The sequence below is a fragment of the Schistocerca gregaria genome, chromosome 2 (assembly GCF_023897955.1).
Source record: "Schistocerca gregaria isolate iqSchGreg1 chromosome 2, iqSchGreg1.2, whole genome shotgun sequence".
Taxonomy (NCBI): domain Eukaryota; kingdom Metazoa; phylum Arthropoda; class Insecta; order Orthoptera; family Acrididae; genus Schistocerca; species Schistocerca gregaria.
This window is the reverse complement of record NC_064921.1, coordinates 707,633,177-707,660,690: the sequence shown is the minus strand read 5'-3', so window position 1 is coordinate 707,660,690 and position 27,514 is coordinate 707,633,177. Positions and strand designations below refer to the sequence as shown.

Below are 27,514 nucleotides of genomic sequence, written 5' to 3'. Positions count from 1 at the left end.
AGTGCACACCAGAGCAGATCTTTGATTTCATTGGCTGACTTGTAAAACACGTTTTCGCCGCAAAGTTGCCAGCAACAGAACGTGTGTGTGTGTGCGCGCGCGCGCTCGCGCGTTTGTGTGTGTGTGTGTGTGTGTGTGTGTGTGTGTGTGTGTGTGTGTGTGTTCTCATGTTTAGTTCCAATGGTTCCATTGGCTCTGAGGACTGTGGGACTTAACATCTGAGGTCATCAGTCCCCTAGAACTTAGAACTACATAAACCTAACTAAACTAAGGACACCACACGCATCCATGCCCGAGGCAGGATTCGAACCTGCGACAGCAGCAGTCGCGCGGTTCCGGACTGAAGCTCCTTGACCCGCTCGGCCACCGCGGCCGGCCTCATGTTTAGTGTAGAACGGATGTGTTCCAATCAAATATTAGAAAACAGAAGACATCAAGACAGTTTTCAAATACATCAGTTAGAGGCATGCGCATTATTACAAAGATATAGTGACAGTCCCTGTAAAAGAAGATTAGATTCGTAGACTAAACATTACAGCTGCATCGGTAACCTAACTGATCAAAAGTATCCGGACATCTATTACTGGACATTACTACGGCGTGTGTCCAGCGTTTAGCTTTATGACGGCTTGAACTGTGCTGGGGACACTTTCAGTGATGTGCCTGAACGCCTGTGGAGGAGTGGCAGTCCATTCTTCCGCAACAATCGAAACTAGGAAAGTTATTGGGGTTGGACTGTGGGCTCAGGAGCCAAGTCGACATTCTAACTAGTCTCAAAGATGTTCAATTGGGTTCAGGCCAGGACTCTGGGGAGACAAGTCCATTTCAGAATGTTATTGTACAGAAACCGTTACCTCACAGATGCTGCTTCTTGACAGTGTACACAGTTCTGGTCTACGAACTGTTCTCTGCTGTACCCAGTAGATAATGCTGTATAATACATTCATATCCTTCGTCATTTAGCGTTTTCTTAAGGGCACTGAGGGGACCACTTAATGACTACGAAAAACACCCCCATACTGTAACATCACCGCCTCCATACTTCACCGTTGGCACTACACACGTTCGCCAAACCCAAACCTTTCCATCAGACTACCACAGGCTGCAGCGTGATTCATTACGCCAAATCACTCGCTTCCAGTTATCCTCTTCGTCTTTTTTTTTTTTAACCACCTCTAGCGTTGCTTAGCATTGACTACATAAATGTGTGGCGTTCAGGACCTGCTCGACCGTTTTGTTCCATTCTTTTTAACTCCCTACGCCTATTCATTGTGCTAGATGGACTTGTGGCAACACCTGGGAACTCGTGACTGATTACTTTCGCTGATTTCATGCGATTTTCATACAACCACCCTCGGCAATCGATGGTCCATATCAGTCAGTGGGTGAGGTCTCCATGGTTTTGGTTTGGCTATGATTGCCTCTTAGCATTTCCACTTCACAATCACATCTCCAACAGTGCACTTGGGATTTGTAACACAGATTAACATGGAGTGATCAGTCCAATCCCAAGCCACTGAGCTCTCCTGATCGACCCATTCTGCTGTGACTGCTTCTCTTCTGACTCCCCGGCTCCCTTTATACCGGTGGGTCCGCCCGTTGCGACATCTAAATGGTCAATCCCGCATTACATACATTTGTCCGGAAACTGCTGATCATATAATGTCTGTGGTGGTTGTATGTTTACTACGTAATAACACAAGACTTGTTCTGCTACACTCTGGTGGCTGCATCTGGACCCTGTTGTTGTTGTTGTTGCTGGTGTTGTGGTCTTCCGTCCAGAGACTGGTTTGATGCAGCTCTCCATGCTACTTTATCCTGTGCAAGCTTCTTCATCTCCCAGTACCTACTGCAGCCTACATCCTTCTGAATCTGCTAGGTGTATTCATCTCTTGGTCTCCCTCTACGATTTTTACCCTCCACATTGCCCTCCAATACAAAATTGGTGATCCCTTGTTGCCTCAGAACATGTCGTACCAACCGATCCCTTCTTCTAGTCAAGTTGTGCCACAAACTCTTCTTCTCCCCAATTCTGTTCAATTCCTCCTTATTAGTTACGTGATCTATCCATCTAATCTTCAGCATTCTTCTGTAGCACCACATTTCGAAAGTTTCTATGCTCTTCTTGTCTAAACTATTTATCGTCCACGTTTCACTTCATACAAACACTTTCAGAAACGACTTCCTGACACTTAAATCCATACTCGATGTTAGCAAATTTCTCTTCTTCAGAAACGCTTTCCTTGCCATTTCCAATCTACATTTTATATCCTCTCTGCTTCAACCATCAGTAGTTATTTTGCTCCCCAAATAGCAAAACTCATTTACCACTTTAAGCGTCTCATTTCCTAACCTAATTCCCTCAGCATCAGCCTATTTATTTCGACTACATTCGATTACAAAGCTGCATGCCCTCGGGAAAAATTACGGCTGTAGTATCCCTTGCTTTGAGCCGTTCGCAGTACCAGCACAGAAAGGTCGTTTTGGATATTGTTAAAAGGCTAGATCAGTCAATCATCCAGACGGTTGCCCCTTCAACTACTGAAAAGGCTGCTGCCCCTCTTCAGGAACCACACGTTTGTCTGGCCTCTCAACAGATACCCCTCCGTTGTGGTTGCACCTACGGTACGGCTATCTGTATCGCTGAGGCATGCGAACCATAAAAAACCGTGTTTCCAAAGTGAACATAAAGGAAATAATTTGACGGAAAATATATTCCGTGACGTTCACAACTGATGCAAAATAAATATGTTCTGAGCCCCGCGGTCTGATTTTAAAAGACTTTTTGTGTGCTTCAGTGGCTATGGAACGTTTAAGTATTGACCGATTCATTTACATTTAGGAATGTCGAATCATTGGAAATATGTCGCGAAATGAAGTAATACCTTTAGATTATCATTATTTGATGCAAAGACTGATCTTCAGTATAAATAACTGCACCCAAACGAACGTAAACAAGCGAAAATAGTTATGTTTCAGTACACGAACCTTCTTCAGCCACCGGGCTCAGCTGAAACAGTTCGATGTCAGGGGTGCTTAACGAAAGAAGTTGCGGAGTGGTTAAGGTTCAAATGGCTCTGCACACTATGGGACTTAACATCTTAGGTCATCAGTCTCCTAGGCTTAGAACTACTTGAACCTAATTAACCTAAGGACATCATACACATCCATGCCCCAGGCAGGTTTCGAACCTGCGGCCGTAGTAGTAGCAGCAGCGCGGTTCCGGACTGAAGAGCCTAGAACCGCTCGGCCACCGAGGCCGGCAGTGGTTAAGGCCTTCGACACTCTGGGAGAGCGAGGATCAAATCTCCGTCTAGTAGACCAGACATATATTTTTGGTTTCTATAAATTGCTTAGGACGATTGCCAGGATGTTTCTTTCGAAACGACTGACGACATTCGATGTGAGCGTCTTCTCCGTCTGTAAGGATTTCGTCTTCTGTGTGACGTTAAATTCGTAGTCTCCGTTACCAAGGTCGGCTGCCAAAGTCTTGTCTTAACTATTCTAGGGTAATGATGTTCAGGTGCATTCTCCAAATTGTTTTACTGAAGACGATTCTCAAAATGGTTCAAATGGCTCTGAGCACTATGGGACTCAACTACTGTGGTCATTAGTCCCCTAGAACTTAGAACTACTTAAACCTAACTAACCTAAGGACATCACACACATCCATGCCCGAGGCAGGATTCGAACCTGCGACCGTAGCAGTCGCACGGTTCCGGACTGCACGCCTAGAACCGCGAGACCACCGCGGCCGGCGACGATTCTCAGGAGAGCTACATGTTTCGTATAGGGCTTCTTTAATCAGCGCGAGAACGTCACAAGAATGCATAACAGTCTGTAACGGGAGATTTAGAAGCAAGGCGTTGTACCTCGCATTTAAAATACAGAGGGCGTACGTTGATAAACTGTCCAAGAAACATGGTACTTCCGCCCATTTACATCTCACTCAGTGACAATGCCTGTGGTGCTGGAAGTAATCGCGCCTATACGAAGGGCTACCGACAGTCGTTCTTCCGGCTTATCGCTCACGAATGGAATAGACAAAAGGGAAGGAAGTAGGCGGGGGGACGGGGATTTAGTTTCCCATCGACGGCGTGTTCATTAGAGGAGGGGCATAAGCGCGATTAGGTGAGCGCTGACGGGAGTAAACTGGCAGAGTCTTTCTCTTATGAATTAGTTCAGTACGCGCTTTAAGCGATCTGTTGTAACCACGAAGGACATACATTTGGGTGATCGGACTAGGGTTTGAAACTCCGTTGGTTACTCGATTAGCAAACGTGGAGAGAATTCATCACTTAATGAGTGAAAAAATAGACTGCGAATGATTTGAGTCTGGTACACTACGTACACTTCGCAACACGTTGTTCTGTGACATGCGTAAGTGTAGGTGAAGACCTCTGAGGTATGACGCAGCCTGCAAGTATCACCTTATTCCTGCAGTCTGTGCGGCGTTTATTAGTGCCTGAATATCTTACGGAGTTTAGCGAGGCCGTGTGCCATATTCGCAAGTGGAGGAAATGATGTTTGTGAAAAGATAAATGCCCCTTACATACAGTGAAGTTGGTCAGCTACAAATGGGACGTTCCTAGAAGTCTAACGAAACCCACCGTTAGTACCAAATGCTGTGTTGTTGCTATGTCTGCTGTAAGCTGCCAGGAGATGTCTCCGATTTATCAGTTACACGCCAAGACTCTTGCAGCATCTGAGGGGTCGGCAACCCGGCTTACCAAATATGTGGAGAGAAATCCTCATTTGTTGACTGATTAGTGGGCAGCCGTAGGCTCACAGTGGGCTAATAGGTCCTCATTCCTACACGCCTTAATGATTCTTTTATCAGTCAATGGCCTTCTCCAGTCTATTCTGGTTGAATGGCGGGCTGTCTCGTGTACTTGCGTCGTTCATTACATGAGGAAGAACGAGCCAGGAAGACGGAACTGGCAAACACGTTAGTCTGGAATAGAAATAATAAAAGAACAGCCACTTATAGCGCGAAGATTAGGCACTACACCGCAGCTGTTAGGTCCCAAGCACGTTCTTGTTCAGAAAACTTGATACAGGAAAAGAATCAGAAATGAAACGACTAGAGAAGAAGGAAAGAAAAGTTTCAAGGAAGATAATCGGACAGCAAAAAAGGAACGATGTACACGGAGGAAAAACGAAGATCTGTACAGATAAGCGAAGAATATCACACTATACACTATATGTAATGAAGGCTAAAATTTTGTGGGATTTCTTCAGAACGAGAGAATACAGATTAATAAAAGAAACCTTCAACTACATCACCAAATTAAAGGTCAATAAGAATGGACATGGAGAAAGTTTGGATCAAACAGAAGGTTTTTCGAACGAAACTTGAGAAAATCAAGGGGTTCCATTAAAAGAAAAATGCAGCGAACTAAATCAACTGGACGAAAGAAAGGAGATGAATCTCAGTGAAAGAATGAAAATATTCTCAGAGGAGAAGACATCGAGCTGCGAACGAAATCCTAAAGCTGCATTCAGGTGTAGTGGCCTTCATATCAATGCCAGCCCATCCCTATTAAAGTTTTCCGTTGTTTTCATCAATAACTTAACTGAATGTCGAAATGGTTACCTAAACCAAAGTATGGTTGATTTCGTCCGCCATTTTTCCCATTCTGGGGTGATGTTCCAACTTGTGACATTGATGTCTGCGGTACTTGAATACAATAAATATGCTTTCATTATTAACTGTCATAAAATAAGAAATTTAAATCAGACACTGTTTCGTAATAACGCGTTTAAAATTGAGTCTTTCTCTTTTCAGGTGTTCAGATTATTATCATAAAATTTTTCCTTTGTAATCGAACCGAAACAGAAGCATGGGTGAAATAACCCACGTAGACATGCGGGAAGAATGTATACGTTTTCCTTCCTTGTTGCCGCTGCAAGCAGTAACACATCGGAATGCAGAATGCCAACGTTCCACAATACTTGCTCGTAGGGTCGCATAAGACATGAATATGAAACGCGATGGACGATACCGGCTGTAAAACTTCTTTTCATCTTCCTACTCGACACGTAATTAACATTATTAAGTACATACGGCTCTACGCATACCATCGCCAGCTTCAAGCTGTTGACACTGAATGTCGTCATAGGTGCGTAATGGACTATTCCATCCTTGACTGGCCACTATAAAATGTAATTTACTCCCACATGCCACCTGCAAATAAGCGAAAGCGACTGCCACTAGAAATATTAATATGACGGTCATGCGTTTGGTACACTCTAGACGTAACACTAAAGATGAACATGGCGTTGGTTCTTGTCCAATTAACAGTAGAAAACTACTTTTATATTTCAGTTGCAACAATATTTGTCAGTTTAACAGTTTCGCAGCAATATCATTGCTACAGTGGTGCAGAACTATATGCCAGAGTCGTATTCACGGCTCCGCTGTTACGTGTAGTAGTCTGGTGACGGGAAACTTCTAGATTTGTTCAATGAACTTGCAAGTATTACGTAAATTCACCGTGAACTCAAATGGGGGGCGAAAGAAGACTTTATTTTCGCTAAAGGCTATTGAGAAGATTTAGATAACCAGCGTTTGCGACAGATTTCAGAACGATTTGACTGCCACCAAAGTACGTCGCGGTAGGACCAAGAAGACGAGAGAAATCAGGGCTCTTATGAAAACATGTGAACAATTGTTTGTCTCGTACTCCATTTGCGACTAGAACAGGAAAGGGAATGATTAGCAGTGATAAAAGGTATCCTTCGCCATGCACCGTATGGAGGCTTGCTATATGGTGAAGGCAGTTGCGCATTTCGTCGCGATGGATGACTTCCCTCCGCTGCGATTCTTTTGAACGCTGCCGCGGAGACGTCATTAGATCGGCAGACGTTAAAGTCCTGTAATTAGGTCATAGTTAAGCTGGGAAGTACCCTATTGATGCAGACATTTGAAAGACATTGCCTCCGGTGCTGGTGTACTGGGATGTAGAATACTGTGCAGCAGTGTGGTATAGCAGTGAAAACGTGACTAGGCTGATGAAACGAGAATAATTTCAGAAATATATATTTGGCCATATGAATAGTCTGGGATTTCGGTCTTGACACAACTGTGTGACTCCACAAAAACATAAACAGCATTGGCCTCTCTGTATATTGAAACTGACACTGTAAAGAGTAAACACTTCGAATGTAGGTACCCTCTATAAGAGAAAGGCGCTTGTAGATGTAGGCTGTGGGCTGTGCGGGGAAATGGAAGATTTGTGCTATATTCATAGCTAGAAACAATATCGTTGAGGCTGATGCAACCATTGAGAGTTATTGCTTCAACTTCTCTAGAAACATTTTAGTGGCGTCATTTTGATGAAGATGAGAGAGTGGCGGTGCGATAATCCGATGTCATCAGGCCTATATGATGACCTTACACTTTATCGGAGTGCAGCATAAACTCGTGAGCAAATGAATGAGGAACGTATAACTTCAGACATCTTGAATATTTACCTGTTAAGTTAGGTTATTGTTCATCAGAGTCTTTCGATTATGGTTGGGGAGGAGTGATGCAACAGAGTTAATTTGTCTGCGCTCTAGCGTGTAGAACACAGTGTGTCACCTTGCGGCAAGGGCGGCATACAATACGAGATTGGAATAGAAGGGAGAACCGATAGAGGTACTCAGGGTACCCTCCGCCACACACCGTCAGGTGGCTTGCGGAGTATGGATGTAGATGTAGATGTAGACGCGTAGTGACACTGACTCCACCGACACGCCGATATCGCTCACGAGCCATCCTAATGACCACCAGTCCACCACCCGCAACTCGAAGACATTTGCCTAAATTGAGCTGAGCCTAAGGCGCACACATCTCGCACGGTGTCATCCCATATGTGCTCTTTTGGTTTGAGCTCAGGTGACATGGCTTGATGGGGGTGGATCGTTTCGCACGCCATTATGGGGCCGTTTGGGTGAGACAGAGTGATAAATGCGAGTTTCTGAAAGTCCAGGACACCTTCAGGTTGATGTGAGCGAACAAACGTATACACATGGTCGAATAAGAGATTTATGGGTTCGCCCCCGTAGCTGCGGGGTCAGCGTTACTGGGCCCCCAACCGAAGGGGCCCAGGATCGATTCCAGTCCGGGTCGGGTATTTCGTCTGCTCAGGGACTATGTGTTGTGTTGTCCTCATCACCATTCCATCGCCAACGAAAGGCAAGACTCCTAAATGGCGATCGTATTGAAACTTTAGGCAGCCAATTCATTTCTCTAGGTAAGGTGAATTCTTAAATCCAGTGCACAAATATGCAGAACAACTGAAAATACAGTATCAGTTCGATAAGACAAAAATGAAGACTGGTAAAAGACTTTTATCAGTTTAGTACGAAGAGACGTAAAGACTTAAGTGTGAGGACCCTCAAATCTACAAGCTTGCAGCGAATACTGGGTTTCAGATTCTTTGACGAAGTAGGTGAGCTGATAGATAGTTTAAAGTTCACGATTATTTACGATCCAATTAACAAAATCGACTTTTTTGTCAGTTACAGTTGTAACTCTCCAAAAATTTTAACGACCAAATACAAAGGGTGGAAAACTTCTAAAGAATCAACTAAGTGTATTTACATAACATATCCTTTATATTTGGAAAAAAAACTTACATGTCTGATACTACCTGACTTTCCTCTATAAGCTGTGTACAGTTTTCCAATTTCAGACTGCAGAATTGAAGTGCAGTAGTGTAGGTCTTCAAGATCGATTTTTAACCCGATTTTAGTGGGTCTCTTTCTTGTGTTGCTTTCTATTTAGTACAAAATTTTGCAACTGGTTTTAAACTAGCTTCCTAATGACCCAGGGGCTTGAAATTTTAAGCATAGCTCAGAAGTGGGTATATGCAATATTAATTCGCACTCTTGTTGGTCTGCTCGGTAGGGGTGGGGCATAGGTGGAGGCAGGGGGCTTAAAACTGTTGGTTTACCCCTGACATCTCGGCTGCCCTTCAGCACTGATGTGTTGTGCACGTTCCAAGCAGTATGTGAGCAGATGGGGATAGCTGAACAGAGGGAGGGAGGAAAAGGAGATGAACAGTGAGAGTGAAAGGAGGAGATGTGTGCAGTGTAGGAAAAAGCTAGAATACATATAAATACATGTTTAAATGAAGACTATAATATCAAAACGTTGAAAATCAATTGAGAAATTTCACACTGACACACGAGATTAAAAAGCGTTAAATTATTATTTAAATAAATATAAACTTATAATGTATCAAGTTATTAAACTGTACTAAAAATATAAAATAATTTGTCCAAGCTCCATACAGATTCCTAATCCCACACTGATAGTTCTGAAATTTTGTGCTAGTAAATTTTTGATAGTCACGACAGTAGTTATAAGCTTATGCTTGGAAAAACGACAGCTGCTTTGCGGAAGATAATATTTAGGTGGTGAACAATTCATACATCAATTGTGTATTTATTGCTCCCCACATTTTTTGTTATAAATCTTAAAATAATTGTCATAGCTGTTAAAAATTCACAAGTACTAATTTTCAGGACTGTCTGTCTGTGGTCCATAACTTGTTTGGGACTAGGGGAAGTTAATCTATATTTCTTAAGTCCGATTTAGAAATGGGTGGTATTAAAAATTTATTTTTTAAATAATTATTCTAATTTCGATTGCATAATAAATAGGATATCTGATATATTTTCGTGATGCCAAACAAGTAAATAACCAGATCCACCTGTGAGTGTAGTAATGACAGATAAATGCCAAAATATAAACACTGAAATCAAAAACAAGGCCGCGGTGGAAATCGAAGCTGTGTCGGTTTCTTTACAACTCTACTTTGCGAGTGACTGTGTGAGGGGGGGGGGGGGGGGGAGGAGAGAGAGGCGGGGTGCGCGGCGCTCCGCCTGGCTGTTGTATTACGACAGACCAGCCAGTAGCTGACGGCGCCACGCGGAAGCGGAGCGGTGCGCTTTATACGTGGGCAGCGGCCGCGAGGGTCAAGGTCAGGCGCGGCCGCCCTGCTGAGTCATCAGCACGGCCTGCCCTGTGCTCAGCCGCCTGCAGCGGACAAGTGGGAAAGCTGGGCAGGTGGCATACCAACCACCACTGCCGCTGCAGGTAGATAGGTTGATAGGTAGGTGCTCGTATCAGTGACGAAGAGAAGACATACCACGAGTATCAGCGAGAAAGGGAACGAACGGTGAGACAGCACGGCGACGTCAGTTTGTGTAGAACTCATTAACCTTATCGGTTATGGGTATCCTTGAATGCGTGACTATGTAGTGAATACAACTACAGAAAACTGCCACCAGCCACTTTGCAGATATTTGTTTATTCCCATAAACTAGTTTTCGAGTTTTTTCCGGTTCGTCTTCAGATGGTGGCATACAGAAGTTGTATCTATTTATTTGGTCTTCGGGACCCAACAGCCATTTAGTCAGCTTGAAAATAAATAATTCACATATAATAGAAAACATAGATTGATGATGTAATGCCGCGCGGGATTAGCCGAGCGGTCTAGGGCGCTGCAGTCATGGACTGTGCGGCTAGTCCCGTCGGAGACCTCTAGCTGTAACCACACACAAAAGCGGAGACGAAAAAAAAGGTCATGTGTGACGATGATCTCTTAAGGCTGAAACTGGTTGCATAAAGAAATAGTATTATCAGTATCATACCACGGTCAATAAATTCTTAAAAGCGGTGAGCACTATTCTTCTTCTTCATATTCTTCCTTCTTCTTTTGTCTTTTTCAGTTTCTTCCATCAGTTCCGCGTTGCTTACTGACTCCATCACTCACCCTGACCTAGAATCTGTGCGCCCAACTGTCTGCGCCTGGAGTAAATCCATGCGCAAATGTGAGAGAATTTCTTAAATATCTGGGTAGCGTGTATTTGAGGCGGGACTTGGGTATCAGCCCGATATTTACCTAGTTGGATGTGGCAGACTGCCCAAAAATCAGATCCAGTCTGGCCGACATACCTGCCATTGTTGTTAATCCACGAGGCGGATCCGATCCGGGACAGGCTCGTCTGCCATACACCGATATCGGCACTTTAACGCTCGCGACTAAACTGACGGGTAAGCCACCGGAATCATCTACTGGAAATATTTTACACTAGTTTCCTGTCGTCGATACAGAGCACACACATTAAAACTATCGAGGGAAATGACAGGACAGGTACGCGAAAGAAATTAGTTTCAAATCGCAATCTGGCAGAGAACGAGGTGGCTCAGTGCTAAGACAGTGGGACTCACATTCGGGAGAACAGCAGTTCAAATCTAAATTCAGAGTTGCCGTTGTTTCCCTAAAACTGTTACGGTGAATGCCGAGATGGTTCCATCGAAGGGGCCACGCTCTTTAATCACATCGCTTTCGACAGGACATACCCTAACCTACCTTTCTTCTTTCCTTCGGGCCCAATCGGGTGATGTGGATTTAGTTCTCTCTGGTTTCCTTGAAACATCTTTTGAACTGACCGTCGCAGATTTAAGTTTTCTATCAGTGCCTATTATGAGGGCGCTCAACAATACAACAGTTTTTTTCTGAAAGGTGGTTGGGTTTGTTCAGGATCCCAATAAACCATATTATTTCCCACTCTTTGGGCTACGAAGCCGTATTTTTCAACATTATCTCTCTTCAATGTGACGGTCGAACGTCGCCTTACTTTAAGTCCCTGTATGCCCGCATGCTAGCACTCTACTAGTCGACGCATCAGCCAAAGTCTTGGTGCATCAGTAACCACCCCATCGTCCACGTTATGCTTCCCGCGAAGCGCATTCTTCATTGGGGCAAACAGACGGAAGTCGGAAGGTGCGAGGTCCGGGATACAGAGTCGATATGGGACAGGTTTGCACGACCTTGTTATGATGACAGTCAGCTCGTCCAACGACTCACCTTGCTTTAGTTCACTGTCAGGTCTCCGTAGACATTTTGCACGCACCTATGAATATCTGCGACACTCGTTTTCCATCGAAAGAAACACAGTGATAGCTGTGCTTGGAACGCGTCTACGTTACAGACGCCATTTTGAAAGCTATGTATAGCGCCGCCACGTATTGAAACTTAATAAAACTGTAGGGATTGAAGCGGGGATATTCCACGATGTCCCACAACAAGTTCCGCATTTTTCAATCGTAACTGGCCGAGAAAAACGTGTTGCAGTACTGATTGAACGCTCTACCTGTAAAGTGATCGACGAGACGCTCAACAGCGATCTGCTGTCAGTCGTACTAAAATTACAGTGCATTGTCTGTATCTGTTTCACTGACAGATCTTGAAGAAAATGTGTCGAAGTGCGAGCCCGCATTACCGCCAGCCTTCTACCTATGCACACCACAGCGGTAGTGAAATATACTATAAAACAGAAAAAACGAATCATCACGAAGGAATGATCCGAACGGGACGGAAATCGGTAGAAGTAACATACGTTTACAGACAAACAAATGATTACAGTTTCAGAAAAATTGAATGACTTATACAAGAGAAAGAGCTTCGCAGATTGAGCTACCGCGTTGGTCCACCTCCTACGCTAGCACTTACTCGGCTTTTGAGTGATTGATGAAGTTGTAGGATGTCCTCTTGAGAAATATCGTGCCAGATCCTGACCAATTGGTGCGTTATATTGTCTGAATAACGAGATGGTTAGAGGGCCTTCCCGATAAAGATCCAAACATTCTCAGTTGGGGAGAGATCTTACCGGCCAAGGCACGGTTTTGGCAAGGACGAAAATAAGCAGTAGAAATACTCGCCAATGTAAGGCCAAGGTGACTTGTCATAATGAGTCATCGGAGCGCAGTTCGGGACTCTTCACTGAAGACAGTTCTACCCCAGTCAATGAGATTTCAGGTCCTGATGAATAGCGACTACGTACGTGTCTGAAGACACCTCGGACAACGGTGGGATATCAGTCTGACTGTCGCCCAACATACCGCCCGAAAACCATAATTCATGGTCTCGGGTGCCATTTCTTTTCATCCGTTTTATTCCCATTCACGGCAAGCCACCCTTGGCTTACGTTTGAGCAAGATAATGCCCGCCCGCACACGGCGAGAGCTTCTACTGCTTGTTTTCTTGCTTGCCAAACCTAACCTTAGTCAGCGGGGTCGCCGGATCTCCCCAGTTGAGAACGTTTGGGGTATTGTGGGCAGGACCCTCCAACCAGCTGGGAATTTTGACGATCTAACGCACCAATTGGGTAGCATGTGGCACTATATTTCTCAAGAGGACAGCCTACAACTTTATCAATCAATGAAAAGCCGAGTAAGTGCTAGCGTAAGAACCAGAGGTGGACCAACTCATTATTGACTTGCTCAATTTGAAAGACATCACACACATCCATGCCCGAGGCAGGATTCGAACCTGCGACCGTAGCGGTCGCGCGGTTCCAGACTGCAGCGCCTAGAACCGCTCGGCCACACCTGAGGGCTCTTGAATCAATCACACGTTTTTTCGATTGTCTGAACATGTACGTCACATCTACCTACTTCCTCCCCATTCGGTTAATTTCTTCGTGGCACGTCGTTTTATGTTCGTCGTAGAGTGTATGTCATTATCACTGTGACGGCGAGTGCCTCCTCCGGTTCCATTACCTGCCGCACCCAAAGAAACCTCTCCCGCAGTGGCAGTAGCGCGGCAGCCGCCCGCGGCCTGGCCATGTACAGTGCCGGCGCGGTGCGAAGTGGACCAAACAGCAGCCCGCAGCGGCGTTTGTTAATCCTGGCTGCCGTGCGGCCAGACGCAATAAACAGCGACGGCCGCAGAGTCTATAAGCCGCGTCGTTGCGGCTGGTCTGGCCCGACGCGGACCCCCTTATAAGGGCGACGCGCAGCTGCGCGCTTCAAGGTTTGTAGTGCAGCCGGGCGCGGGCGGAAGTGGCGCGCTGCTCTGCCATCCCCATTGTTTATGTTTACTCGCCGACCGCTTACGTCAGCTGGTCGTAAAAAGGACGCGAGAGAGGGGTAGCGATGGCGCAGTCTCACGTCGCCCACCATCCGGAGTCTAGCCTACATCTAAATCAGAGTAGAGGAGAACTAGGTTTTGCACGTAAAATGCTCAAAGTGCTCCGGGTAGGTAGTTTCGGTCCTATCGCTATGGCTCGAACGCTTCATCTCTGAATACCTCCTAACATCATTTTCCATAATTTGTACAATGGCCGCGCGTGATTAGGCGAGCGGTCTCAGGCGCTGCAGTCATGGACTGAGCGGCTGGTCCCGTCGGAGGTTCGAGTCCTCTCTCGGGCATGGGTGTGTGTGTGTGTGTTTGTCCTTAGGATAATTTAGGTAAAGTAGTGTGTAAGCTTACGGACTGATGACCTTAGCAGTGCCGGCCCGTGTGGCCGAATGGTTCTAGGCACTACAGTTTGTATCCGCGCGACCGCTACTGTCGCAAGTTCGAATCCTGCCTCGGTCATGGATTTGTGTTATGCCCTGAGGTTAGTTAAGTTTAAGTAGTTCTAAGTTCTAGAGGACTGATGACCTCAGAAGTTAAGTCCCATAGTGCACAGAGCCATTTGAACCATTTATTCAATTGTTTATTTCGTCTCTCAATTGTGTTTCTTGCTCCTTTACTGGCGTTCCAGGTTCACTGTCATTATTCATTGAAGTTTTACCCACCGTTATGGGCTCCTATGTGTCACTTCACTTCAACAAACACTGAATAATTTCCCCGGAAAACGGCCCTTTTTAAGTCCTATTTTGGGCGTTTATGAGCTTAGCTGGTTTGCACCTTTAGGCCTCAATAAAGAAATAAACAAAACGCCCCTGTGTAACCAGAACTGACCGGCAAGATGCTGGACCTGTCTTATCAATACTATTGGCTTGGGATGTGTGCCTGGGGCCGACATTTCGAGCATCTTCTTCAGCAAAGAACTTTTATTCAGTAACTAACATAATAGAAATTGAGCAGTTGTACAACGAAAATTTACATGTCTCATTACTCTTGTAATTTGTTCTATTAGTTTTGCTTATGCATTGCTATGCATATGGCGTTGCAGTTGTGAAACGTCATGAGAAGCTGCTTCGTTAGTTTTTAGTACAAAAATCAGTCAAGGATCCAAAAACCACATCAGCACCGCTTTACTGTGTAAGTACGCGTTACAAGTCATGGAGTCCTAGCATCACAGCACTAAGCAGACTTTAACAAACCTCTTCCTAACATTTACATAGTCTATAAGTTATCCTACTTTGTCCACACGGTGACTTTGCGAACTATGGGAGATTCAAATTTATAGTCAGAGGTCGTTAACAAGCACGAACAGTCTGGTACTTAACTCTTATATTGACGGCTGCGTTGTTGTCTTCGGGAAATCTAGAGGTGATTCCACTGCGAGCTTCCCGCGGTTTTCTTTGTGTTTGAATGAGACTAACTGGTTTGTAGGGCGAAGTGGTATTTTGATTTTTAGAGGGCAAGCGTTACTTTAGTTTTGCACATCACTATTTATTTCATTTATTCACATTTAACACTTCTACACTAATGTAAAATAAGACATTGTTTCCACCACATCTGTATCACCACCTCATCCTACCACGCCTCAGATCAAAAGATCTCGCCGCGCGCTGCGGTCATGGACTGTGCGGCTGGTCCCGGCGGAGGTTCGAGTCCTCTCTCGGGCATGGGTGTGTGTGTTTGTCCTTAGGATAATTTAGGTAAAGTAGTGTGTAAGCTTACGGACTGATGACCTTAGCAGCTAAGTCCCATAAGATTACACACCTCCAACCACCTCTTCCAAAGATCCACCTCCTTCCCGCATGACCAAGGATAACAAAAAAAATGGTTCAAATGGCTCTGAGCGCTATGGGACTTAACATCTATGGTCATCAGTCCCCTAGAACTTAGAACTATTTAAACCTAACTAACCTAAGGACATCACACAACACCCAGCCATCACGAGGCAGAGAAAATCCCTGACCCCGCCGGGAATCGAACCCGGGAACCCGGGCGTGGAAAGCGAGAACGCTACGCACGACCACGAGATGCGGGCAATCCAAAGATAACAGTCTCTTAGTTGTTAAACTCACAGTCAAAGGCTATATTTACATAAAATATTACACATAAAGAAATTACAGACATACATGATTGTACGTTCTGTTATAAAACGGTCCTCAACACTGACTGATGAAGACTTACTCAGGCCCGCAGTTTTTTAGCGCAATGTGTGTATTCAACACCTGCGTTAAAATCGTCGCGACGGACTGACCACGCTCACCTGAATGGAAATATAAGGGATTGTAGTAAACGAGCACCAGCTTCAGGCCCGAAACTACTTCGAATACTCAGTTCTCCGGTAAATCTTTTAATTTCGCACGAGTTTCTGAAAACTTGACGGTAGCTTTCGTACTCATCCTGTCTTGTTTTCAGACGAACGTCGAGGAACTATGAGAATCCACTTACGTGAACTCTGTTGTATTCTGATGCAGGATGCGTTCAGGACCATCTTGCGGTTTTGAGCTATCTGTGACTGTACTTAGCTCCATTTGTGCTGCGGCTTTTATTCCCGCCGTATTATGCATTTCAACCTCTAAGGCTTGTGATGCTGGGCCATCTCTGGAAGACACCTTCAGCCTGAAAGCGAAACTCTCTCGTGTCGGTATCGGGTGTCACTGCAGACGTGGAGCGGACCAGACAGGCCTTGTTCCCGGGGCGGCGTCTTCGCGCCGATATCGATTTCGAGCGGGGAGCTGGCTGCTCGTGAGGGGACGACCGACCCTCCGCCGGCTCGGCCTGAGCGCTGAGCGCCGTTCCCTGCGTCTCCACCCCAGGCTCCGCAAATTAGGAGTGGCTATTGAGTGACGCCGCGTAACAAGGTCCCAGCACTTGCGGCGCGGCCATTGTGTTGTCTACCTGGAGCCGCTCCTCCAGGTCTGCCGCCTCCGGAAGCAGCAACTCAGAGTCCCGCCCGTGCTCCAGACTTAGCTGCTCTCCCGAGGCACTACGTTTAATGCTGTCCAACTCCTTGTTCTCACAATTACCTGATACGTGATTGCGTCCGTTCCTGGGCTGGTGTGGAGTCATATTCTATAGCACTGGTTCCCAACGTTTATCAGCACTAATGAGCGTCTCTTTACCATCGTTTTAAGTGACACTAACCTCTGCAGCAAATGCAACCTCACTGATGGTGTGCCTCATTATGTGGAGATCGGACCAGGGAGAAAATTGCTCAGATGACAAAAACTTCAGCAAAAACTGTACCGACTATCATTTTCTTCAGAGCAGAAGAAAGTTACTACCCTCAGGCAAAAAATAACGCAGTGATTTGGTTAACAACATTGGGAGCGATGAACATCTTGAATACAAGATGTGTATGGAAAATGAATTCGAGAAAACACTTAAGTCTAAGAATCACAATAAGAAATATGGTGACATGCTCCGAATTGTCTTCAACAGCATGGGTATAGGTTAGGAACTGGATTCGTCGTGGGGAGGGGATGGGCTGTATCACGTTCCCGACCCTAACCACACCTGCAAGTCACACATGAAAAATAAATCAGTAGTACAGCAGAATACAAGAATATGACAGCAAACATCTGGTGTCTGTTATAAAGAAATATCTTGAACTCCCTAAGGATGCGTTTAGAAGGCTGGAACTGACAAAAATAACACGGCAGTGAAGGATTTTGCGATGTCGCTGTTTGGGACTGCTGTTCTGTCCACGTAATTTACCCTGGAAGGAACACACGTCAAGGATTTACTGAATGATTAATTTGGGTCTGAGGAACCGCAGGCTACAGAAGAAGAAAATGTGCATGCTGAACTGCCACCAGTTGAAGGTGACAGTGAAGATGCTAAATGTGTGCTGCTGCTAAAGACTCTAAAGACTGAACATCAGTCCTCATTCTATGGATGCTGTAATTTATGACTGCAATTACCTGTCACCTTATTAAGTCATTTCATTGTAAACTAGACATTTTTGTTACTGTTTTTGTGGAATAAAAAAAAAACTTTTCTGAGACTATTACGCCTGAACAAGATCAGATGTCATCCAGCACCCTAAACTAAGTTTGGGACATAAGTAAACATTAAACAGTTAAAATATAACATTCATTCTTTTAAGACGACTAATTATTGATAATTCACTCTAAGACAAAAGAAACGCCACACCACGAAGGAGAAATCCGGACGGGGCGGATCGGTAGATGTGACGTACATGTACAAACAAACAAATGAGTACAATTTCAGAAAAAAATGGGTGATTTATTCAAGAGAGAGAACTTCACAAACTGAGGAAGACAGTAACCTCTGACTGTTACGCAAGCAGTTACTCGTCAAATCATTATTTGACAGTGTTGTTGGATCACCTCCTGAGCTATGTCGTGTTGAATTCTGTCCAATTGGCCCGTTACATCGTCAAAATTCAGAGTTCGTTGGAGGGCCCTACCCTTTATGCCCCAACATTCTCATTTGGGCAGAGATCCACGACCTTGCTGACCAATGTAGTGTTTGACGAACACAAGACAAGCAGGAGGAAGTCTTGCCGTATGCGGACGGGCATTATCTTGCTGAAATGTAAGCCCAGGTTGGCTTCCCATAAAGGGCAATAAAACGGGGGGTAGAATATCGTCGACGTATCGCTGTGCTGTAAGGGTAGGGCAGATGACAGCCAGAGGGGTCCTGCTGTGAAAATAAATGGCAGCCCAGATCATCATTTATGGTTTTTGGGTGGTATGGCGGTCGACAGCCAGGTAGGTATCACACCGTTGTCCAGGCATCTACAGACACGGCTTCGCTTGTCCTCGGGACTCGGTTCAACACGAGACTCGTCATTGAAGACAATTCTACTTCAGTCAATGAGGTTCCAGGCCGAAGACGTGTCTGGAGAAGCCACGGAAAGCGGTGGATAACAACCTGACTCTCGCCCACCGTACAGCCTGACGACTAGGAGTGATGGTGTGGGATGCCACTTCATATCATAGCAGGACCGCTTCGGTTGCCATCTGTGGTACCCTTACAGCACAGCCGTTCGTCGGCGGTATTCTACGTCCAGTTTTATTGCCGTTTATGGCAAGCATCCCTGGGTTTACATTTCGGAACTATAATGTCCGCCCGCACACGGTAGGAGTTCCTGCTTGGCGACCAAGATAGTCGGATCTCTACCCAGTTGAGAACGTTTGAAGCATTGTGAGCAGAGATCTTCAGCCAGCTTGGGATTTTGGCGGTCTGACGCTCCAATTGGACAGAATCTGGCACGATTACCCTCAGGAGCATCTCCAACAACTCCATCAATTATTGCCGTGCTGAATAACTACTAGCATAAGGGGCACAGGTGGACCGATGCGTTATAGAATTTCTTAATTTGTGAAGCCGATTCTCTTGAATAAATCATCTAGTTTTTCTGAAACTGTGATCATTTGTTTGTCTTACATGTACATCTCATCTAGCGATTTCCACCCTATTCGATAATTCCTTCTTTGAGTGTCTTTTTTGTCTTAGACTATACTTAGTTAAGCTGCAAACGACTGAAACTCGCACATAATCAAAAGATAGCGAGTCAAAGCGATGTTTTTCTTCTGCACATATCTAACAATTGTGTCTGTATTTGGTTTGGTGTTCGCCGTCGCACATACGAAGCCATGTAACAAGTTAATTCAGTTCTTCATTTTTGTTTTCCTTGCAACTGTAGTCTGAAATCTAGTTTCACTTCTGAAGGTGTGGCGAATGGAATCAGTATTCTTACGAGTTCTTCCCTCAGTAATTGCTACTGGCGACAGACCGTTCGTTAAAGCAATTCCAGTTATTTCACATGAAAATCTTGGTATGGTGTTTTACCTTTGGACAGTCCAAGAGGTTAGCCATTGACTCGAAATTTACTTCCTGAAAGTATTTCTTCATCCACTGAACCTTATCTTAGAATCCAGGTCAGTTGTTTTAATCTGGAAAAAAATAGTTGCTCTTAGACTGTATTACCGATGGAGTGATTACTGCCGCTGGATAGATGAGTAAAGCTGACCTTGAGTTCTATTGGTAAACTAAATAAATTTTCAAAATGCAACTTTTAATTTGTATTTAACTGAACGTTAACGAGCAGTTCAGACCGTTCTGATTCATGACAGTGAGACGTACTCATTTAAATCGAAGACAACACTAAATTTGAAGGTGGCGTATCGACTAATGGAGAGGCGCTTTTTACAAATTGTTGGAAGGAACAGGAAATAAAACAATTGGATCATAGAACAGATTAGAATGGGGGACGTAACTGTGGTAGTAATGGAAAAGAGGTGAAGACGGGCTGGACAGTTGGCCTATCCAAGAAGGTGGATGGTGTGTAGCCAAAAGGAGTTCTTCTATGGATTCCAAGAAATAAGATAAGACTACGGGGTCAGACTTCTTTATGATGGAAGGTAGGTCGCAGCGCATGCAGGTATCTAGAGGAGGATTTTATCTATAATAGACTTACCTGCAAATCCAGACGTAGTTCTATCGCGCTCCCACAGTCACAAAGATACATTCATGTCCAATTTCAATTTCTTTCCCCATCCTTGTCTGAGTTCGGGCCACGTCTCCGACGACCTCCATGTTGACATGACGATAAAATATGAAACTCCTTACATTTGCAGCTTTGGAAGGTACTGGTGCGCGCTCTCACCTTGTTACAAGCAAGAAATAATATTTATCGGTTCAAAAGGATTTTTTTTAAAGTGGACCAGTTTCTGCTGCTTGAGGTACCGGCTGTCAACTGTGACGGCCTATGAAGAAACCGACCACCATTTTTTAAATTCTCTTTCTCCTAAATGTAGTCGTGCCGTGTCTTGTCCTGTAAAACGGCACAGTTCGAGATTTTCTTTTCGCCTTCCGCAGTGAGAGTGAAACGTGTCTGCAATTATAGACGGGAACATGACACTTGCGGATGGGGTAAGAAGAGAGAGTAGGAGAGCTGTATAAGGTAGCGCATGCGTCGTTGGCAGCAGCACAATCTCTACAGAAGTTTGGTGCCCGCAACGGCGCCATGTATTCCATAGACGTAGAACTACGTTTCCGTAATCAAGATAAGACAGGAAAGTATAGTGTTAGTGTCAATAAGTGCTACTGGCTATGTTGGGAACATCATTTGGGGTATCTAAAAAGAAAGTATAACATGTCGCCATTAATCTATCCTGTTACGTGACTCTTCAAATAATAGACGGGATCAGATCACTAGTTACAGCGGCTAATCCGATAAGTGCTTTAGGCGTTTCGCGGCTGTGTAATGTAACCAGCAAGGACATCGTTAGAAAACTGTTGATGACTTCTGAAAAGCTTTTCTGAAATGAAGGATAGCCTATTGAAAAATCGGACAAAATCACAAAGCCGGATTTAAAAATTGTCCTGACAAGAAAGTATCGTAAAGGACCCTCATCTCAATTCTCAGAAATTTTCCGTCATTAATAACCAGATTTACCAACGCGTCAGTTTTGTCGCTGCTTTCTGAATGAAGTGGTGTCTGAATATTTTGATGCACAGTGTTTCAGTTGTTCAGTTGGGGCCGTTGCATAATGTGACAAATTACTGTTCGACGCCTGGTTGTGCTCCATTTTGGATACACGGTAGGTGATTAATATTCTTCTGCAGGCGAAAGGAAACTAGTAACTTCCACTTACGACGAGACATAAGTTGTTAGTGAAAAATTGATGAAGGCAAACATGCCAGTCAACTGTAAAGGAACTATCGAGTGAAATGGAATCCACAAAAACTGGAGAACTCATTAAAGTCAGTTTCGTTTCGAAATTGGAAATGGAAACTAAGAAAACATTCACATTCATATTGCAACAGCGCGCTTCAGCTGGAAATTGAATCAGCGCAACTTTCTCGCCACTGAAGAAGCTTTATCGTACTTGGCAAGCGTGCTGCTCTGGAGAGAGACAACACACACACTGCTCCTTTGTTCTGGTCAGATCTACATTTCGCCTGGAAACGGCGGGTTTTCAGATGTCGCGCACGCCAAATGAGATAATGTGGCCCGAGGCCCGAGAAAGTCTCTCTTCTTTAGCAGTCTCTCCAAATGTCTCTAAACACGGGTGGGATAGTTTACAAGCGATATTTCAGCGACTTTACGACCTTTACGATACCGTTAGGATAGGTGCAATGTTGTTTTACAGTGTTGTTGTTCTTCTGTGACCGGTAACTCCAGTTCTCTTTGGACTTATTGTTTTTTTATTATGAAAAACAAATTACCAGCTGCCATTAATATTGCCCGTTTAGCTTTCATTATTATTTCTTGTCCTGTGACGGGGCAAGGTTTCTTCGTAGTTTATGCTCGTAAATACTGGGTTGAATTAGTTGATATGGCTAAGAAAGTGAGTGCAGAATTCTTGATCAACAGAATTCGCGTCAAGCTCTTGAGTCGAAACCTCTCTGCGTGTGACACTGTTGATAGTGGCCCGTCCATCGGAGGCTTAACGCCCCATCGTGCTTTTCTAGAGCGCAATGGCAGCACCCGATTTTATCCTGTAATCTCTCATCAACGTTATGGTAATAATCAGCTCCACAGACACAACGTTATACTAGACGGGCAAACAACACAGCCACGTATGACTACCAGCTGCCCCAGTGGCGTCAACGAGTCCGTGAACGTCACAAGTAAACAAACGAGTAAAATAATTACAACCAACATCACTCGTTTAGTAATAAGACTTTTAGCAGGTTATATGGTATAAACGTAAATATTTGTAAAACTAATTAAAAAAGCACAGCAGTATGTACGTTACTGTGCTCGATGATCTAGTTAAAATACTGACTAGGCATAAATCAAAGGCTTATGTGCTGTGCAGTATGTCGTTCAGGTTCGTTAGTAACGTTTTAGGATTGATTTACAGAATTAAACAAATTACTTTTACGTGAAGCACAGTTACGGAGCTAAGGACTGGTATAAGATGATTGTCCTGCACTGCCTCGGTCGCACAGACGTTGTTGAAACTGCCTTCTGTGAACACAAACGCACAGGAAACATCTGCATCTGAATGACTATTTAACAGGCTCAAAACGGCCGTGAGTGAATGATTGGTGCCGTATCAACAGCATTGGCAACCAAGCCTTGATATGTGTCTACCTGTGCTGTTACTCCACACCGTTCATATTCCCTCACAAAAAGAAACTCCAACAGGTAGACAGCTCCAGACAGAGCTCCCGCCATTTCCAACCATAGTCAGAGGGACTCTTCATGATAATTGTGGCAGCAGTTCACTTAAGAATGCAACATAATTGCCTATATCGACATTTCGGTACGACTTTATACATCTTTCGTGAGCATCTAACACACGAATTGCGCATCTGACAAATGTGTGTCAGCCAAGAAGATGGCACTATTTACCAAGATTATCGTTCCTGTAGAGTTATAATCTGACCTTTTCAGCTCTGTGTTGTTTCCACCTGTTAATAGTTCAACGATTATACAAATTACAGATGGATTCTGTGCAAGAAGCATAACATTTGTACTTGACTTTCAAAACAGAACGAAATTCCTTTGTTGTAAAACTAAATACTAGAGATAACAGGCAGCCAGTTTCTGCATTCCCATTTCCTGTACATGGCAAGGAAAGTAATATTTTAGTAGAGGTAATCAAAAGAAAAGCGTTAACGCAGTTGGAGAAGGAGTTCGTGTCCTTTTAAAGTAATCATCCCAGCATTCGCTAGAAAATTATCTGAGACCAATACAGAAACTTAAATTAGGACAGTCAGATGGAGATTTGAATCTAACGTTTCCCGTAAAAAAGTTCAGTATGTTAATCACTGTGCTTGGTGGGCCTTGAGCGGCATTCGTCGCGACTGTTGCTAACGGTGCACCATGCAGCGGTGTAAAATACGCAATTGTTAAATACTAGAAACTTCAAAGATAGTTTAAATGCTGATCTCACAGAAATGATAATCCAAATTATAGCCGTAGAATGAAGGAAGAAAACAGGAAATGTGGAATTTCAACTCTACTTCTCGTTGAGATAATTAGAGGCGGGGTGCTCGCCTATTTATAGAAGAACGCGGGAAGAAATCGTTCTTGGCTTATCAAAGGAGCCATCATGGAAACGGACTAAAGTAATATTAGGAAATCACGCGAAACGCGAATCAGGTTAAACAGGCAGTGATCTACATTCGGTTGCCCCCGAATGCGAATCTATTGTCTTAACCTTTTACACCCTCGCACGAGAAGACTAACTGTTCACGGAAATCCTACTATTACTGTTCACTATAAGCAAAATGAATATTTTTTTAACCTGGTAACGATGCCAGTAAAGCGTGTTTTCCTAGCGATCGTACGGAGTGCAGTATAGCCTGTGTCCTCGTCGTAGCACACACGGCCCTGACCTATAAGTAACAAAGCACCAACGCTCTCGTTGGAGTGTATGTTCAGCGCTAGCGACCCTCCTGTCTGCGTCTTTCAACCGCGACGAGGCAGCATGAACAATGAGTGGAATGTGGAAGAATCTGGAGCGAGGTCTCGCCAAAAGATTCTCACCATAATTCTTGTAAAAGTTTGATGGACTTAGACTTACCACAACAGAACTTCTAGGGGTATGTAATGGAATGATCACATACGTAATGTCAATACTAGGTATAGCAGGTGGCGCACTTCGGTCCATTGGCGGTACTGGAAAACGTAGTCAGTGTACAAAGAAGATTGCTTACAAAACACACATTCGAACACTTTACAATTTTGTTAAAGTGTGTGGGACCTATAGAAAGGGGATTGGAAGCTGATATTGAACGGATACTAAAAAGAGCAGCTCTAACCTTCAAGAGTTTAGTCTGACTCATAGGAGAGAGAAAGAAAAATATAGAAAAGTGTAAACTGATTTACGCCAGTTGTCCTGAAAAAGACTACTTGCAAAGCATCAGTGTTCAGTATTATGCCAGATACGTATATCACTCATGAGGGACAGTGAAGACATCAGACGAATAACAAAAGGCACAGCGGTATGTATGCAGTTTTTCTTCACACTCTCCGTACGTGAATGGAACGGGAAGAAACCTTAATACGTGGTAACATGGAAAGCCCCCCTGCCGTGCACTCCAGAGTATGAATTTGGATGTGGATGCTGCTCTTTTTGTTTGATATGGCTACGCCAACTACAAAAAAAACTGCAATCCAAAAAGCTATATTTTGGGTATGGCGTTCTTTGTTGTATCATTGAATCACTGCCGACCGTGTGGCCGAGCGGTTCTAGGCACTTCAGTCTGGAACCGCGTGACCGTTACGGTCGCAGGTTCGAATCCTGCCTCGGGCATGAATGTGTGTGATGTCCTTAGGTTAGTTAGGTTTAAGTAGTTCTAAATTCTAGGGGACTGATGACCTCCGATGTTAAGTCCCATAGTGCTCAGAGCCATTTGAGCCATTTGAATTGAATCACTTTTTTCTTAAAGTGACATTCGGATATTCGAGCGTAACAGCCAGCTCACCGAGCGAAGTGGCGCAATGGTAAGATAATGTACTCATGTTTGGCAGGACGGAGGCTCGAATCTCCATCCGGTCATCCACATGCCATGTTTTCTTTGATTTCACTAAATCAGTAAAGGCGAAAGTCGAAATAGTCCCGTTGCAAGGGAACAGCCTATTTCATTCCAAACCATTTCCCACTCCGAGCTTGTCCTCCGTCTGTGATGACCTTGTAGTTAGCAAGACGTGAAGCTCTAGTGTCAAGTCTAAAGCTTACTTCCATGTTTGAGATCCGCCTCGAATCCACCAACGAGACAACGACACCAACCCGACAACACAGAGAAAGTTCTGAATTAAAATTGCTCGAGTCTTGTTACAAAATTCACACTGTTTCTTTCCATCGTCTACATGTTCCAGGTCCTAAGCACCAAAAATGACTGTAGCGTAACATTTCCCGCGTCTGGGCGTTTTCTTGTTTGACAGTCAGTACAAAAATGCGGCAAAAACATGGCACAGATCCAGTGCGCCGCAGGACGTTACACTGTAATTAATGCGGTGGACTCCTGGTCGTAAGAAACGGCGTTGACCTGCTCGAATAGCTTTAGGGATGAGGAGAGACCAGCCTGGCCCGAATCTACTCCGCCTCGCCTGGATGCGGTTTTTAGGCGGTTTCCCACGTCCAATTAGGTGAATATCGGGCTGGTCCCCATGTCCGGCCTGAGTTACACGTTACAAAAACACGATATTACTCTAGACGTAGACAAATGGGGTACAACAGTTCCGTCCTTGGGGGGGAGGGGGGAGGGAAAGGAGGAAGGGGGGCGTCAGGGAGGTGACGTCCACCCATCCACTAGAATAGTGAATAGAATGGGAATAGGAATGAATAAACAAATAAAACGGCTGAGTTTTAGCGTTCGATGGAAACGAGGCACAGAATGAGGTGATGCGGTGACTAAGCCGGTGGACTACTCCTGGGGAGAGCCGGAGTTCGAATCTTGGCCAAGTCCTCTTGAAATGGGGGGATTTGTTTTTTTCAGAATCATCTCAGATGAACAGAGGAACGGTTCCTTCAGTAAGGCCGCACTCGAGCTGCCTCCCCAACCTTGCCCAAATGAGCATGTTTTCTGTCTGTAATGACCTCGATATCGACGTGAAGCAGATCTGTTATCTTCAAGGTACGATTATACAAAACAGTATACTCCCTCCCTTCTTGTGTATGCATTGCTGTCGATCTACCGGTATTACCAACTGAGACAAGCGCAATGCAGTATGGATACATTCTCAGCCATACGATAATGTACTCATCGATGTCGGCATCCTTCACGTGACTCACGCACAGTGCAAAAGGCTCAGGTGCAACAGCGATTGCCCTAGCACTGCCCAAGCGATCCTGTGTGAGCGGAGAAAGGAGACCTAGGGGAGAACCCGCGACTCACTGACAGAGAAATCGGTGCCCATCATTGTGCGCAACTCATGTGAGTGTAGCGCGGCGTCTGTGCGGAGCCAGACGTGAAATCGCGCGGCGTCGCGGGTGGACCGAAGGCGGCGCTTTCCCGGCGTCGGCGCATGCGCCGTGCGCCGCAAGAATGCGGCGCCCGCACGCTGGGTACACGTGTCTACCTCTCTCCGACGGCGCCGCCCTGCCCCGCCGACACTGTCTACCTTTCCCAGGCGGCGCCGGGGTTCGAACGCGTGGTCTCAGCCCGTCCTCGTCCTCTGGCGTTGGCTAGCGAAGTTGCTACTCAGCTGAATCTTAAAAAAAAGTAGTACATTCCTGCCGCCTCACCAGTGCTGACACAAGCTGAATTTGTTCTGTATAGCCAGATCATGCAAAGGGTGTACTTGTAGAGGCAATGGCGCATTTGCGATCTAACCGTTGCCGCACGGCCAGCACAGCTTGACAATCAGTAAAGCGTTCCTTCGTGGCAGACAGTAGACACCTGGATTGATCAATGTTCTCGAACTGGCCTTGACTATAACATTAGCTATAAAACCATCATAGATTGGCGAGCAAGGCCTGTCTGGATAGCTCCCCTTCTCACACACCGATACCCGAAATGGCATAGTGCTGCCCTCAACAAACCTTTAACTTGCCGGTGCTCTAATTGTAACCAGTCTCCTTTGAGGTTTTGGAAGTAGTGTACCAAAGTTAGTTTGTTGGCACTCTCCTTGGTATACCATGGACGTTCAATAAGTAATACAACAC

General features: G+C 44.9%; 1 protein-coding gene across 2 annotated transcripts in view; it reads left to right on the top strand.

The window, feature by feature from the left end:
• LOC126334820 (uncharacterized) overlaps positions 1-27,514 on the top strand; it is a 1,262,774-nt gene that overhangs the window by 930,136 nt on the left and 305,124 nt on the right. The gene's annotated exons all lie outside the window — the stretch shown is intronic.